The 14623-nt window shown below is 40.8% G+C and overlaps 1 long non-coding RNA gene across 1 annotated transcript in view; it reads left to right on the forward strand.

Moving 5' to 3' along the window:
- The first annotated feature begins 1083 nt into the window (after nt 1-1083).
- Nucleotides 1084-14623, forward strand: part of LOC113916159 — a 66615-nt gene continuing 53075 nt past the window's right edge. Inside the window, exon 1 of the long non-coding RNA XR_003517854.1 lies at nt 1084-1349. This is a non-coding gene — a long non-coding RNA (uncharacterized LOC113916159). The remainder of the gene's footprint in view (nt 1350-14623) is intronic.

Consider the following 14623-nt stretch of genomic DNA (forward strand, 5'->3'; position numbering starts at 1 on the left):
GTTTAGTATATATGTATTTAGTATATATTAATATATAGTATATATATTTGGGGAATTGACATGACCAGCTTTCTGTTGTAAACACTGTTTAACAAGACCAAATTTTATACTGTAATTATTTTTGCAACTTTCTGTTTTAGTGTTCCAGAGTAAGTTATTTAAAACATAACTTGAGGGCGCCTGTGTGGCTCCATCATTAAGCCTTCAGCTCAGGTCATGACCCCGGGGTCCTGGGATCGAGCCCCACATCGGGCTCCCTTCTCGGCGGGAAGCCTACTCTCTCTCCCACTCCCCCTGCTTGTGTTCCTGCTCTCGCTGTCTCTCTCTCTGTCAAATAAATAAATAAATAAATAAATCTTTAAAAAAAAATAAAACATAACGTGACCTCCCAAAAGCAGACCCAGGTTTATTTTTTTTAAAGATTTTATTTATTCATTTGCGAGAGAGACAGAGAGAGAACAAGCAGGAGGAGAGGCAAAGGGAGAGGGAGAAGCACACTCCCTGCTGGGCAAGGAGCCCGATGCAGGACTCAATCCCAGGACCCTGGGATCATGACCTGAGCCGAAGGCAGATGCTTAACCATCTGAGCCACCCAGGCACCCCATTAGCAGACCCAGGTTTAAAGCAGGATTTAAATTGTGTATTGCTAAGTAAAAATACTTTGGTAATTATTTGGTTTCTCAACTCAAGGATTGTGCTTCTAGCTAATTCTTGGAAATCATACAGGAGTTATGGTGCAATTGGCCTGATGTTTTTCCCTTTCTTAGCATTGCGTGTGTTATGTGAAAAGGAAGAGGGAAGGGACCTAATGCTCTGATCCATGGGTTCATGTTGAGTATGATTAGAAATGACATTGGTTAGCATGGTTTGAAGTGATTTCCAATTCTATCTCTCCTTTTTTGGGAAGTGAGCTATAAATAAGACAGTGTGTTCAGTGCTAGGGTCATAAAAATGAGCAAAAGAAATTTCCACCCTCTAAGAGATCACAGAGCAGTGGGGCAGGGGAGGGAAGCAAGATGAATAACTGAATGGATGATTAATCATAGTCAATTCTATTATTTTGTAGCAGTTAATTTCTGTGTTAATAATTATTACCATATATAAGGCATCTCTCTGATACTTTACAGGTACTATATCCTCAAGGCAAGTATTACTCTCATTTCAGAGCAGTGAAAATGAAGGCTTGGAGAGCATGTGCCACAGACCCTGGGGGGATCGGAATCACGACTTGGACCCATTCTGTATGACTTCCTCGCCTATGATCCTTCAACCAGAATCCACAGTTACCGAAGATGGACTTTAGCCAAGCTTCTCAGCACCGATGTGTAACTTCATAAACCACATCCAAGGTAAACAAACAAACAAACAAACAAACCTCCAAATGAGCTTGCTGCTTATTTTCCATTCCTTTGGTAATTTTTATTTTACACTTTCTCAAATTCTGATAAATAATCAACAAACACGCAGAGGGAAAAAAAGATTCATTTTGTGCTAACCATGTGTTTCCATTTAAAATTTCCACGTGAGGAGATGACAGCGGTTCAGAGCAGCGTACATGTGGTGATTTTGCGCCTAATGTCACATGCTGAGTTCGTGTTCTGGGGGGAGCTTTGGCTGCTCTTTGAAGCAGTGCTTCCTGCCCAGTGGAGGCATGAGGAGGCTTTCTTTATCCCAACTCCAGCTCCATGACAATTAGAGTAGATGGTTGGCTTAGGCACTAAGAGTCTTGCGTGCTATTCAGTGTTACAAACACGTGTTGGCTCTCCTCTCTGGTCAGAGGCTGGGCTGGGTGCTAGAAGAGCTATGGTTCTCAGCCTCTTGCTGTCCTGTAGCTTACTTTCTGGTAGGGGAGACCCTCAGATGACCAGGGGCACAGCTAAGGTTGAGAACTCAGAGTGCGGTGCTCTAAGAAAGTGACCTACAACAACTCCAGAGGGATAATGTTTGCAAGGGCCCGGGGGGGGGGGGGGGCGGTGAGGGGGGACTGACTTCCTGGTAGAAAAATAAAGAAGCTGAACTTATGGACTCTTGATGCAGGTTTTATTTACCTATGCAATATTGTTTATTCTTCCCCACAAGAGTGTGATGGATGTGAATTTTTTACATATGTTTCAATTTAAAAATAATGTAAGTGTAACTAAAAGTTAAAGTCCTGTTAGAGCATATATATCTCACCTCACATTCTCAGTTTCCATCCCCAAGAGAAACCAGAGTAAATAGTTTCTTCTATATTTTTTCTATTAATTTTCTAATTAAACATGTTTACACTTCTCTGTGAATGCATCCTATATTTTTATACAAATGGGAGCACACTAAATAACCTATTCTGGACCTGAAAGTTTTCACTTAAAATATCCCAAGATAATTTCCATGACAGTAGGTACATAGGGCTTTACCTCTTTTTTTTTTTTTTTTTAATACAACATAGCTTTCAATATATGTGTTGGAGTTTTTAGAGGATCCAATAAGTAGCATCCCTCTTGCTCTGTCCCTGGGGTTCTGAACAATTAGAGAAGGAAACAAATGGAGGCCACAGATGTAATTTTATTGCAGATAGAGGCTGGGGTTATGTGACTGGTCAAGCAGGCTTATTAATACTGAGCCTAGGTAGGCAGAGCCAATCTATGTAGCTTAGCTCCATTCCCAAAATGCAAAGGATAAAGCCACGCCAAGATCTGCCATGCAGATAAATTATGCCTGGGGAGAGTGACTCAAAAGTCAGAGGGAGGCCATGGGGATGCTTACAAAATCCCTCTCCACAGAAACCAGAAATGGGGAGAAGGTGCTCCTCTCTGACAGCATGGACAAAGCATCCTTAATTTAGCTAGTCTCCTGTTGATGGATGTTTAGGTTACCTCCATCCCTGCTGCTGGGCATACATGTTTGTTATTCTCTTTTTACACAAAAGGAAAGAGGCTCCAGGAGGTTACATGTTCAAAGTGAGAGCTCCTGAGAGGAAGAGCCAGAGTTCTGACTCATGTCTGACTTCAAGTCCAGGGCTCTTTTTATTTTCCACAGCCCCTACTGTTCACCCAATTCCTAACATCTGTATGGAAAATTAGTAATAGTCTATGAGTCCATTTTAGGTAAGTCCTCTTCCTAGTTCCTCATGCTCCTCATGTGAGGAGGCTGAGGCAGGAAATATTTTCTCCATTTTAAAGAAAAGTAAGCTAAGGTTCAGAGAAGTTATTACTTTTTACCTAGCGGCACTTGTTAATGGCGAGATTTAAGACTCAGCCTCTATTCTTCTCACTTCAGATCCTCATCCTCTATCTCAGAGAGCCTTGAAGCAGGCAGTGAAATACAGAATGCAGACCAAGAGGAGGGAGCAGAGTTAGCAGACATGTTAATGTCGATGGGCAAAGACGGGCTTTGCTCCAGCCGTGACAAAGGGTCTCCTTTCAATGATATGTAGATTATGTCCTTCCTAGGCATGACTGTGTGTGGTCTGTGCATAGAACCGGCTGGGACACATTTAAAATACAGATTCTTATGCCCCACTTAGACCTACTGACTCTAAGAGAATGGAATCAGGAATCTGCATTTTAACATGATGGGGTATTCTGATGGAAGATAGTCTGCGAATCACGGATGGGAGAAACCTTGCTTTGGGAAATTTTTTGAAGTTTGAAGCTTTTTGGGATACAGTAAATGACTCATAATCAGAAGAATTGCTTCTTGAGGCTGTGTGTCATTGTGGAAAGAACATGGGCTTTGGAATTAGCTAAGGCTAAATTGATTTCTTATTCCACCATTCATTAGATGGGTCTAGGAGACAGCTATGAACCTGCTGAATCTGAACCAGCTTATGTACAGTACAATCTGTTATGAAGATTAAGTGAGATGATATATGCAAAAGTCTGCCCTTTCGATCTTCCATAAATGTTACTTGCTCTCCATTTCTTCTAACATTTTTTTCAATAATCTTTCTCATCTCCTCCACCTGCGACTTCTCTGAAGGGCATCCTGTTGGTCTCATTTATCTTCCCATTGCTATTGCTTAAATTTCCTGCTACAGAAAAGAGCACAGATGCCCAGTAGGGCAAGGCTTATACTAATCAGGCTACTACATTGATGGGCCTTGTTGCTTGTTCTATAAGAACCGTGGAATGAGATGAGCAAAGCACAATTACTATGTCCCTTCTCAGAGGACATGTGCGCTGATTCGTTAACAAAATGTTACATTGCAAAGGTCTGCACTGAAATGGGATTTTGCTTGTATTTCCGAAATGTCTTGAAATGAGCGGGGACTGTTAAAGGCAAGCTTTGGAAGTAGGCCCTTTTAATTTTCTTCTGATAGCTCTGATCTCTTTGTCTTCAGTCCTCTCTATGCCTACCGGACCCACCTGAGCAGCTCTCCAGGTGCAGACCTTTCCTCCTTCATGCCTTGGCTTCAAATATGATACCTCCTGTGTCCTCTAACCTCAGAATCCTCTAAGAAGAGGATGGGATTAAAAATAGCCCAAAGAGGGTTTTCATACTAGTAACAGCTGGGTATGCTAATTACACTTGTCTTTTGAAAGGAGGCTTTTCAAGTCCTAGAATAAAAAGAAAGGGAAAAGTAGAAACTTTTCATATCCTAGTAGTTTTAGGATGACATCAGGGGAGAGGTTCAAGTACTGTCTGAGGGATTACATAAACTGGTGATAGATGCGATGATTTACAAATGTAGTCATAACTTTAACAGGCAGGAAAGCAAGAAACATGAATATAAAGAGACAAATATTCTTATGGAAACAATGCAAAGAAATGGTTAAAATCACAATACTAGATGTATGGTCCCAGAACTTATTGATGTGAAATTATACTTTCAATTTGACAGACCTCAATGTGTAACTGGCCTGCATTTTTATCTTATAGGAAAAAAATCACTCACCATGAACAATCACCTTAAAAGCAACAGAGAGAAAACATTTATAAACATTACTTTTTTTCTTATAACAAATGTGATACATATTTGTAGTTGAATATTTAGAAAAGGTAAAAAAAGAGAGAAAAAGCCCATTCCCCAGAGATGATCACTGTGTACATTTGATGTATATCTATTCACTCTTTTTTCTATTCATCAAGTCCAACTTTGGGGAATCAAAAGTGGAATCATAATGTATATATTTTTCTTTTGCTTAAAAAATATGGCACATACCAGTGCTTCTCAAGCTTGAATGCACATAGGAATCAATTGAGGTCTTGTTAAAATGAAGATTTTGGTTCAGTAGGTCTGGGCTGGGACCTGAGAATCCGTATGTCTCACAAGCTCCTGGAGAATGCTGCTAGTCTACGGATCACACTTTGAAAAGTAGTGGGTGTGTGTACCATTCTGTGTCATTACTGATTTCTTACCAATGTATTTTTAAGCACTGCGAGTATTCTGTAGACAATGTATGTAACTCAATAATGCCATATCAGTGGCAGTTAGGTTTATTCATTTATTTTTATTATATTATAGAAGGTATTATGATGAACTTCCATGGAGAGAAATCTTAACACACGTTCATTAGGATTTCTTTGAAATAATTTCCTTGAAATGGAAATCATCAAAACTACTCCAAATTTTAAGGCGTTTAATACATATCACCAACTACCTGATGGAAGAAATTGCAGTTCAGAAAAGTAGTGTTAACTAATTAGATGTACCACCCTGACCTGAATTTTTTTCTTCAGTTTGTCCCTGTATCCTTTCCCTAGGGAGAAGTTGTTCCTGTCTCCATGGTAACCTCACTGCTTTCTCTTGAATCATTCTCAGTATTCTATTACTGGTGTTTGCTGACAAGGATGTCTGCCCCTGGCTGGCCTGTGCCTTAGCCTCAGTGCTGAGCACAGAGCTAGACACTCAAGAAATGCTAGAGTGAATGGTGAAGTGAAAGCCCAAGTCTTTCAATATATAAATACTTGTTAGAGCTTTACGGTAAGGGCAGTATCAATTTCTTATCTAACACGTTACACACTTTGCCCACTAATTTAAACCCAAACATGAAAAATTATTTGCTGCTTCTTATGGAAACTCACACACCACAAGCTTTGGTGTTAAACTATTTCCTTTTATAAAGCACGCCATGCCCATGTAGAGCTGGTTACAGTTTCAAAGCTATGTGCGCCAAAACCTGTGCTCTGTTATTGTCATGCCAGGGGTTTTATTAATAGCATTATGTAATAATGCTCATATACTATTTTGATATGATATTGTTAATGATGTAGTAATGCCAATATAATATGTTACCCATCTACCCTGTATGGATTGTGTCCTTATAATTGTTCACAATGGATTTTTTCATTGTTTTTGATTTTTGAAAATATTGTATTAAGTATTATCTATCTCGATTATCAAGGTTTTTGCATTCCCTTAAATTTCCCCATCCAAAGTAGGTTCCTCACTTGCCTCATTATTGTTCTGGACCCTTAAGTTAACTGTAAATTCTTAAGATTTTTGAGCGGGCAAGTGAAATTTTTAACTCATATCACTTAATCAAATAATATTTGCTCGATCTATCACTTATGTATTTAATTATTTTTCCCTTAGGTGTTCCTATCTAATCAAGTACTTGTTTAAGTTGCTGTACCTGTGGGTGTGGCAGGAATTGGTGCTGGCTTTCTGCAGGCAACAGACAGGAACATTTTTGAGACAGAACTTCTCATACAAATACCTACTTTTATCAACTCAAAGCTCTACCTTTGGTTTGATTGCCGACTCAAGAAATATTTTTTGACTCCCGTTGTGTGATAGGAACTGTGATAGCCAAGTGCTATGTAGGAAAAAATGAGTAAAACATGGTCTTTGCTTTCAAGTCGGTCCCCATTTGATCATGGAGGCAGTCAGAACACTAAGGTAGAACTAAATCCAGGTTTTAAATGGGAGCAGAGAGGAAAGACAGGGATGTTTGGAACACAGGGAAGATGTCTTGGTCATGCCTAAATTGTCTCTTCCAGGAATGGGTTTTGTGCATCTGTTACACTCACAACACCCTCCCTCTCCCCCTCCTTACCCCTCCTCCCACTCCCACCCCACCTCCCCACCCCTTGCCTCTTCCTCAGTCTGTAGCCATTACCCTCGGAGGATTTAGATGCTTTGGCCCATGCTCATTTAATCCAAGTCAAGATTTACAAAACAAAACCTGGCGTGTTATTTATAGGAGCAGGAAGTAATTCTATATTGAAGCCCATACATACGGTGTCACGTGTAGATTGAGAATCACCATGTCTGCTGACCTATGTTATCACTGACTTCGAAGTTATCATTGAGAAGCAGCAGCTGTTGCCAGGAATAGTAAATCAGATCTCACGTTTTAGAAGGAATGATATTGTGGCTTTTCCAAAGAACTCATTTTTAATAGAAGACACAAGTCATCACCCACACGATATACGAGAAAAGTATAGATTTATTTATATTATTTATTTTTGGTGATTTTAATTTGATTTCAAAATACTTACTGAATATTTACTATGTGCAAGTGAATAGGCCCAAATCCTTAATCTTAAGTGGCTGGAAATTTATTTGGGAAAAAGCCATGTCCACAAGTATCTAGAGTCCAAAGCCCCCTGGCCAGTGTGTTAGAACGGATACAAGTTGCTTAGAGGCAGTGAAGGGAAAGAACAATTAAGGTCAGACTGGTGATGGGGAAGAAGAGAGGACTTTGTAGGGGAGGGGGCATTTGACCTGGGTTTTGATGGCTGTGCAGGTTTGGTTTGGTTTTGTTTTAGGAGGTAAATAAGGAAAGGCATTTGATACCAAGAAAATAGTGTGGATACAAGAATCGCAGAAACTGGAAGGTAATTAGGTGTTGCTGTTGATCAGTGCTTCTTAATCCTGGCTGCACATTGGAATGACCTGGGGAGCTTTAGAAATACTGGTGCCTGAGTTTCACCCCACAGATCCTTTGGTATAGCTTATACATTGGGATTTTTAAAAGGTCCCCAATTATTCTAATGTGCAGCCAAGGTTGAGAACTCTGCTGTGGAGTAATATATTTAGCGTGGTACCGTGAAGCAGAGGAAAAAAAAAAAAAAAAGAAAAGAAAACATATTTTTCTTGGGCAGCATTATCTTCGTGCTGCAATTCTTACAAAGGAGCACAGAACATTTAAAGGAATATACCTATTAAGTCTGTGAAAAAAAGTTAAGGGTGAGGAATTCTAATTTACGTTGACAAATGAAAAAAATGAGATAGTCATAGGAGACTCAGGACGATAGAAACATGACCAGTCTCCAGAACTCACTGTGAGAAAGGACAGGGTTTGAGGTAAAAGAGAGGGGAGTTGGATTCAAGAAGCAAAGGGATATTAAGAGGAGTTCTTAATCTCAAGAAACGGAGGGTTGCTGGAGCGGTGGGGGGTGGGAGGGATGGGGTGGCTGGTGATAGACACTGGGGAGGGTATGTGCTATAGTGAGTGCTGTGAATTGTGTAAGACTGATGAATCACAGACCTGTACCTCTGAAACAAATAATACATTATATGTTAAAAAAAAAAGAAGAAGAAGAAGTAGAAGACAGTAGGAAGGGAAAAATGAAGGGGGGGGGGAAATCGGAGGGGGAGACGAACCATGAGAGACGATGGACTCTGAGAAACAAACTGAGGGTTCTAGAGGGGAGGGGGTGGGGGGATGGGTTAGCCTGGTGATGGGTATTAAGGAGGGCACGTTCTGCATGGAGCACTGGGTGTTATACGCAAACAATGAATCATGGAACACTACATCCAAAACTTAATGATGAAATGTATGTTGATTAACATAACATAAATTTTAAAAAATGCAAAAAAGGAAAAAGAAAAAGAAAAGAGGAGTCAGTACTTTGTGTTATTCTAATGGCTGTATTCAGTCTGGATTCTGAAAGTATAGAAACTTGACCTAAAACTACTTCTTTTCCCCCTTTCTTTCCACCAACTACCAAATGTGTGTGTGGGATAGGGTACACACAAAGGGGAAGTGAGTCCATTGAGGGGGCAGGCTTCTTTCCGTGTAGGTGGAGGGGAAGGACAGGCGTTGCTTTCCTCCCTCACCCCTTCACTCTCCTAAGCTCCAGGCTTCCTGGCATCACGAATGATTCCTGCCTCCTCGCCGGGCACGTCCTTTCAAGTCTGCCTGACAATAGCTCCCACATTCTGTCAGATGATGGTCTTCTTCAGGAAACAAAATGAAACCTCCCCATGCAAAAGTTGGATGAATAAAAGTGCCTCCAAGAGAATCTTCTTCTCTTGAAAGATAAATACTTCTGAGCCAGTATTTCTTACCTTTTTGGCTATTCTAGTACAACATGCTTCAAATCCATTCACTCATGCCCTGTTCTCCCTATTTTCCACCATGGTTACTATTCATCACTCTCAACTATGAACTCTGTAAGGGTCTAGATGGCCATCCTTGTTTTATTCTCGGTACCAAGCACAGCACTGGATATAGATTTATTAAATGTTCATTGAATAAATTATCCTACATGTTTTCTAGGCCGTAGTTCCTATTTTTTTCCCTTTCTGCATGTCTTTCCAATATGTGACCTCTGAATAACACATTGACGTCGAGGCCCTGGGATCTTGTTTCCTTAGATCTGTAGCAACTCATTAAAGGTCAAACATTTTGAATGTTTAATTTTCATTAATGCTCTGTCTTTCCACATTCCATAATATCCTCCCACTTCATTCTGGTTCCTAAAAAAAAAGAGAGAGAGAGAGAGAGACAGACGTAGTTACATCCATGTTTTTTTTTTTTTTTTTTTTGCAATAAATACACGAACGCTAATGAGTAAGCTGGACTTGGCAGGAAATACATCAATATCAACTAATTGATCTACCTCTGCAACATTCCATGATGGACCCTCACTCATGGACACCATCTTATTTCTACACATAGAGAAGTGCTTTTCCAACCACAAGAAAATGATGTACTAACCATGACAAGGAATGAATGTGCATCTAGCTTCTTTTTTCTATTCTCATTATTTCTTTTCAGGCTCTACTCAATACCTCCTTTGTTAAAGAGATAGCTTTCTAATTTCCCTGTTTCCTAATTTATCATGTCTTCCCTCTCCATCTCTTTAAAAAATATAAGTGCCAGACAAATTTTTCTTAAATAAGATTGTGATAGTCATTTTCCTACTCAAAGCTTCTCTGTGACTTTCTACTTCTGACTCAGATATGGCCTTCTGACTTGGGTGTTTGTGGGAGCCTCATGCCCTCACCCAATTTTTCCTTCCTGACTCTTATGCCACTCCCTTCTAATACAGGATGTTCAGCCAAATGGGTCTACTCTGTGCACTTTCCCTATAGCCCACTTTCCTGTCCTCTTGGCTTTGTCCTCGCTACTTCTTTCTTATGAACCATCTGTATTCCCACCAAGAACACTTACCCATCCTCAGGGGTTCAAAAGCTCTTTCAAGAAACATTCCTCAATTCCTGCAAGTGAACACAATCCCTCTCTTTCTCCAATTGCTTCATTGATCTGTCTTTGTATTTCTTCTACTTCTCTCAATCTAGTTTGCTTTATAAATATCTATAACCAGGGGCGCCTGGGTGGCTCAGTCAGTTAAGCATCCGCCTTCGGCTCAGGTCATGATCCCACGGTCCTGGGATCGAGTTCTTCATTGGGCTCTCGGCTACTTCCCCCTCTCCTTCTGCTTGCTGCTCCCCCTGCTTGTGCGTGCGTGTGTGTGTGTGCGCGCGCGCACACGCGTGCACATGCGCGCGCGCTCTCTCTGTGTCAAATAAAGAAATAAAATCTTAAAAAAAAAAAACAACTAAGTATCTATAGCCATCCTACACTGTCTCCTGACTGATTCCTCTAGCACCGTAAACTGAACACTGTAGGTGTATCACACGTATTTGGGACACGTTTCATGAAAGTGCAGTGAAGATTTAGGGATGAGAGGAATGACATGCTTTCTCTTGTATCTGCAGTATCAAAAAAGAGGCCTGATGGGGGAGGACAGGAATTACCTACCCATGTAGAGGGCTTTTATCCTTATAATTTTGACCTCTAAACTCTTTATTTTTCCCTTGCACCAGCCATCACCTTCCCACACCCGTATACATACTCACATATACACATGGGTATAGGTAGGACTTTTGCTCTACATGAAAGATAAGGAGGATTAAATTCACTATGATTATTCTAAGGTGGGCGAAAAAACTAACGTCATTTAGATGCAAGTAGTCTTTTGTAAGGAAGAAAATAATCATTAACATTTCTGCCTAGGAAACAGTTATAATCCACTTACTATGGTACAAAACTTCGTGCAGAGAAAATTTAAAAATACGTGATTATATATTTAAGAAGGAAAAAAATGCATTCCAGCTATACCTGGTAGTATATAAAGTAAGGGCGCCTGGTGGATCAGTCGGTTAAGCGTCTGCCTTTGGCTCAGGTCATGATCCCAGGGTTCTGGGATCAAGCCCTGCTTTGGGCTCCTTGCTCAGCAGGAGAGTCTGCTTTCCCTCTCCCCCGTTCATGCTCTCTCTCAATCTCTCTCAAATAAATAAGTAAAATCTTTAAAGAAAATAATATGGAATAAAAAGTAATCTGGGAATACTGAGAGAGAGAGAGAGAGAGAGAGAGAGAGAGAAAGCCTGAACAGCTTCTGTTCTGTACACAGTAAAACTATGAACATTTGAACATTTAGTGACATCTGGACTAAAAGAGTAAGCCGGAAAAACAATCTGTCTTTTGTGACACATTTTTGAGTTGGATCCAAGGAGCAACTTTTAGTCACAAAATAACAAATAAGTGTTTTATGTTGGACAGAGTATTTTGTTCTTCCTTTGCAGGCCGCTAGTCTGTAATGACACTTGCTGTAACTGCCTGTGCTTAATTCAGAAACACTCCACTGGTTGGGTGGCATGGCTCATCTGTAAGCTTCCCCTTGATAGCCAGCATCATCACTACTGGTTTTGCTACTTATAATGATCATCCTCATAAACATTAGGTTGTTTTGATGTGTGATATTAACACCTGAAAATGCCATTTCTACTATCTTCTGTAGAAAATAATGAAAGACCTCGAGGGATTCCTTTAAATTATCCCAAGTAAGTCAAAGATTCTCCTTTCCAGCTTTTTGTTATTGATTTCCTTGTGACAAAAACCAAAACAAATGGCGTACTGAGTCACCATAAAAACTAAAAGTTCCTCATGCATACACCACATTTTAAGCTGCCAAATGAGACCAGGAGAGAATGAAGCATTCTCCCTATACCATGATTGAATTTATAAGGTGATTTCACTTTTTAAATACCAGTGGAGTAGCCTACATATGCTTTTATACTCTATTCCCTCCTGCTCACCAGCACTCCTCTGATTGCTTGATTCAAGCCCTTGAATGGTGACAATGACTACCAAGGCCTCTGGATGCAACCCCGCCTACCCGCTCTCCCTCCTTAGTTCGCCCTCCACACTGCTGCCACAGATGCCTCCAAAAGTAAATTGAATCATGTCATCTGTTGGAATCCTTCTGAGCTTTCTCCTTAGCAGGCCATACAAAGCCTGTGAGGGTCTGACTGCCTTGGTGCTCACCATTTCCCCTCTTGCTGCCCTACCATCAGCGCATGGTCCTGCAGGACTGAGTGCTGTGCCCTTCGCCTGTGGTGCTCTCTTTGGCTTTTATGTCCTCTCCCAAATGTTCTTTCCCTCTCCCCTTGCTCCCACGCTGTTCCCAGTCAACTACTCAGTCTCAGTCTATCCATCACCTCTTCAGAGATACCCCGTTGCCCTCCAACATGTGTCCACAGCCTCCTGTGGTTCCTCCCTCAGCTCTCACCCCCCCACACTGTCTAGCACAGTACCTGCCTCCCTGGCTAGACAGTGAGCTCTCCGAGGGCTATTTGCTATGCCTTTTTAATCTTTCTATCAACATTCCCTCATGCAAGACCATTAACTGGGGTGGTGCTGATTATGTGTTTGTTAAAATAAGATCCATTCTAATTGCCTAAAAATAACTCGCATATTTGCATATTTTATACAACACCCCCCCCCCGTATCATTTCTCTTTTGAACTACCCCTTTTCTGCCAAATCAAAAGAAATCAGTGTGTGTGTGTGTGTGTAAACAATACCATCCAAGGAGAATAGATTCAGCATGTTTACACAGGGCACAAGACCACAAACAACTCACTGTTTAGGTGATTTTTCTCATTTTCTCTTATATGGCGGATATTACTAAGCTCAGTAGCAGAACCATTCTGATCTATTCATTTTAGGTGTTACTTTCGATTAAATCGATCAGCATAGACCATGCTCCATCGAGGCATGATCAGAAAAATTGGTGCTTGTGGGTCTCTGACAAAATATAGACTAACCTCTTCAGTATATGATCTGGAGGTACCTTAAAAATGTTTTGGAAAATTGTTCTGTAGCTGAGTCTGCAGTCACAGTCCACAGACTGGAGAGGAAATCACATACTTGGGAGACGGTGCTCCAAGAAGTATTATTGATGGTGATGAAAATGTACTAAGAGAGAGCAATAAATCAGGGGCTATTTGACCCATTTCATGAACTGTACTCCATGTTAGGTTTCTACAGTAAATTCTTCAATGCGTTCACCATCTTTCTCATTCTCCATGATACACATATGCACATGTATGGGTACACACACACACACACACACACACACACACACACACACACACGCACACACACTTCAGCAAGATTTGGGTAGGAAATAATCCAGCCAGGAGAGATGCGTACAGTCAGAACACAGATTTTATTTTACTTTATTATTTTATTTTTCCTAAAGATTTTATTTGAAAGGGAGACAGCATGAGTAGGGGGAGGGGGAAGAGACAGAGGGAGAAGCAGGCTCCCCGCGGAGCAGGGAGCCCAATGAGGGACTTGATTCCAGGACCCTGGGATCATGACCTGAGCCGAAGGCAGACGCTCAACCGACTGAGCCACTCAGGTGCCCCATGGAAATTTTATTTTAACAAAAATTCTGCAACTTGCAGTCAGAAATGATGCCAGGGAAAGAACTGTTGCTGTTTGATTGGGTGAGTCTACCACTAATTAATAAGAAAAGCACTGTTGCTATTTTGAACACAAGGTATCATTATAATTAGAACAGTTGCCTCATTTGTAAGGAAATAAAACTGTAATTCTTAGCAGTGAGTTATGGCTGATGGGTGAAGAAGATACGCTCTCATATTTAGTTAACGAAAAAGATAACTAAGGATTCACGTTTCTTATGCTATGTGCCCTCTCTCTTGGTAAGCCCTTCCCTTTTGGCTCTAGGTTCCTTGAAGGCAAACATGAAAGTATCTATAGCTGCTGCACTGACACTGGTCAAAATTCTGTGCCCCATGCAAGTGGCTTTGTCTAGACTGGTACATTTGTTATCTTAAAAAATATGAACCTGGCTCCAATATTGTTTTATTTGAAGCACAATCTCTTTTGGAGTGGATCTATTTCACAAAGGTTTTACTGAGGTATTGAAAAGGATCCTTTAAGGCTGTCTGATCTTCCCTTGACATTCAGAATTATGGGGAGCCTTTGATGAACTGAACACCTGGCTAAGTCAGGCAGCTGAGGGAATAGAAAAGAATGGAGGGTCGGGCGGGGCACGGAGACTGGAGTATGTGAAGCAGCCAGAAGCTAAAGTTGTAGGTGCCTCCTACGTGCTGGGCACCAAGAGAGAAGCACTATCCTGTGCTTTATTTCATT

The sequence above is a fragment of the Zalophus californianus genome, chromosome 1, assembly GCF_009762305.2.
Source record: "Zalophus californianus isolate mZalCal1 chromosome 1, mZalCal1.pri.v2, whole genome shotgun sequence".
Classification (NCBI taxonomy): Eukaryota; Metazoa; Chordata; class Mammalia; order Carnivora; family Otariidae; genus Zalophus; species Zalophus californianus.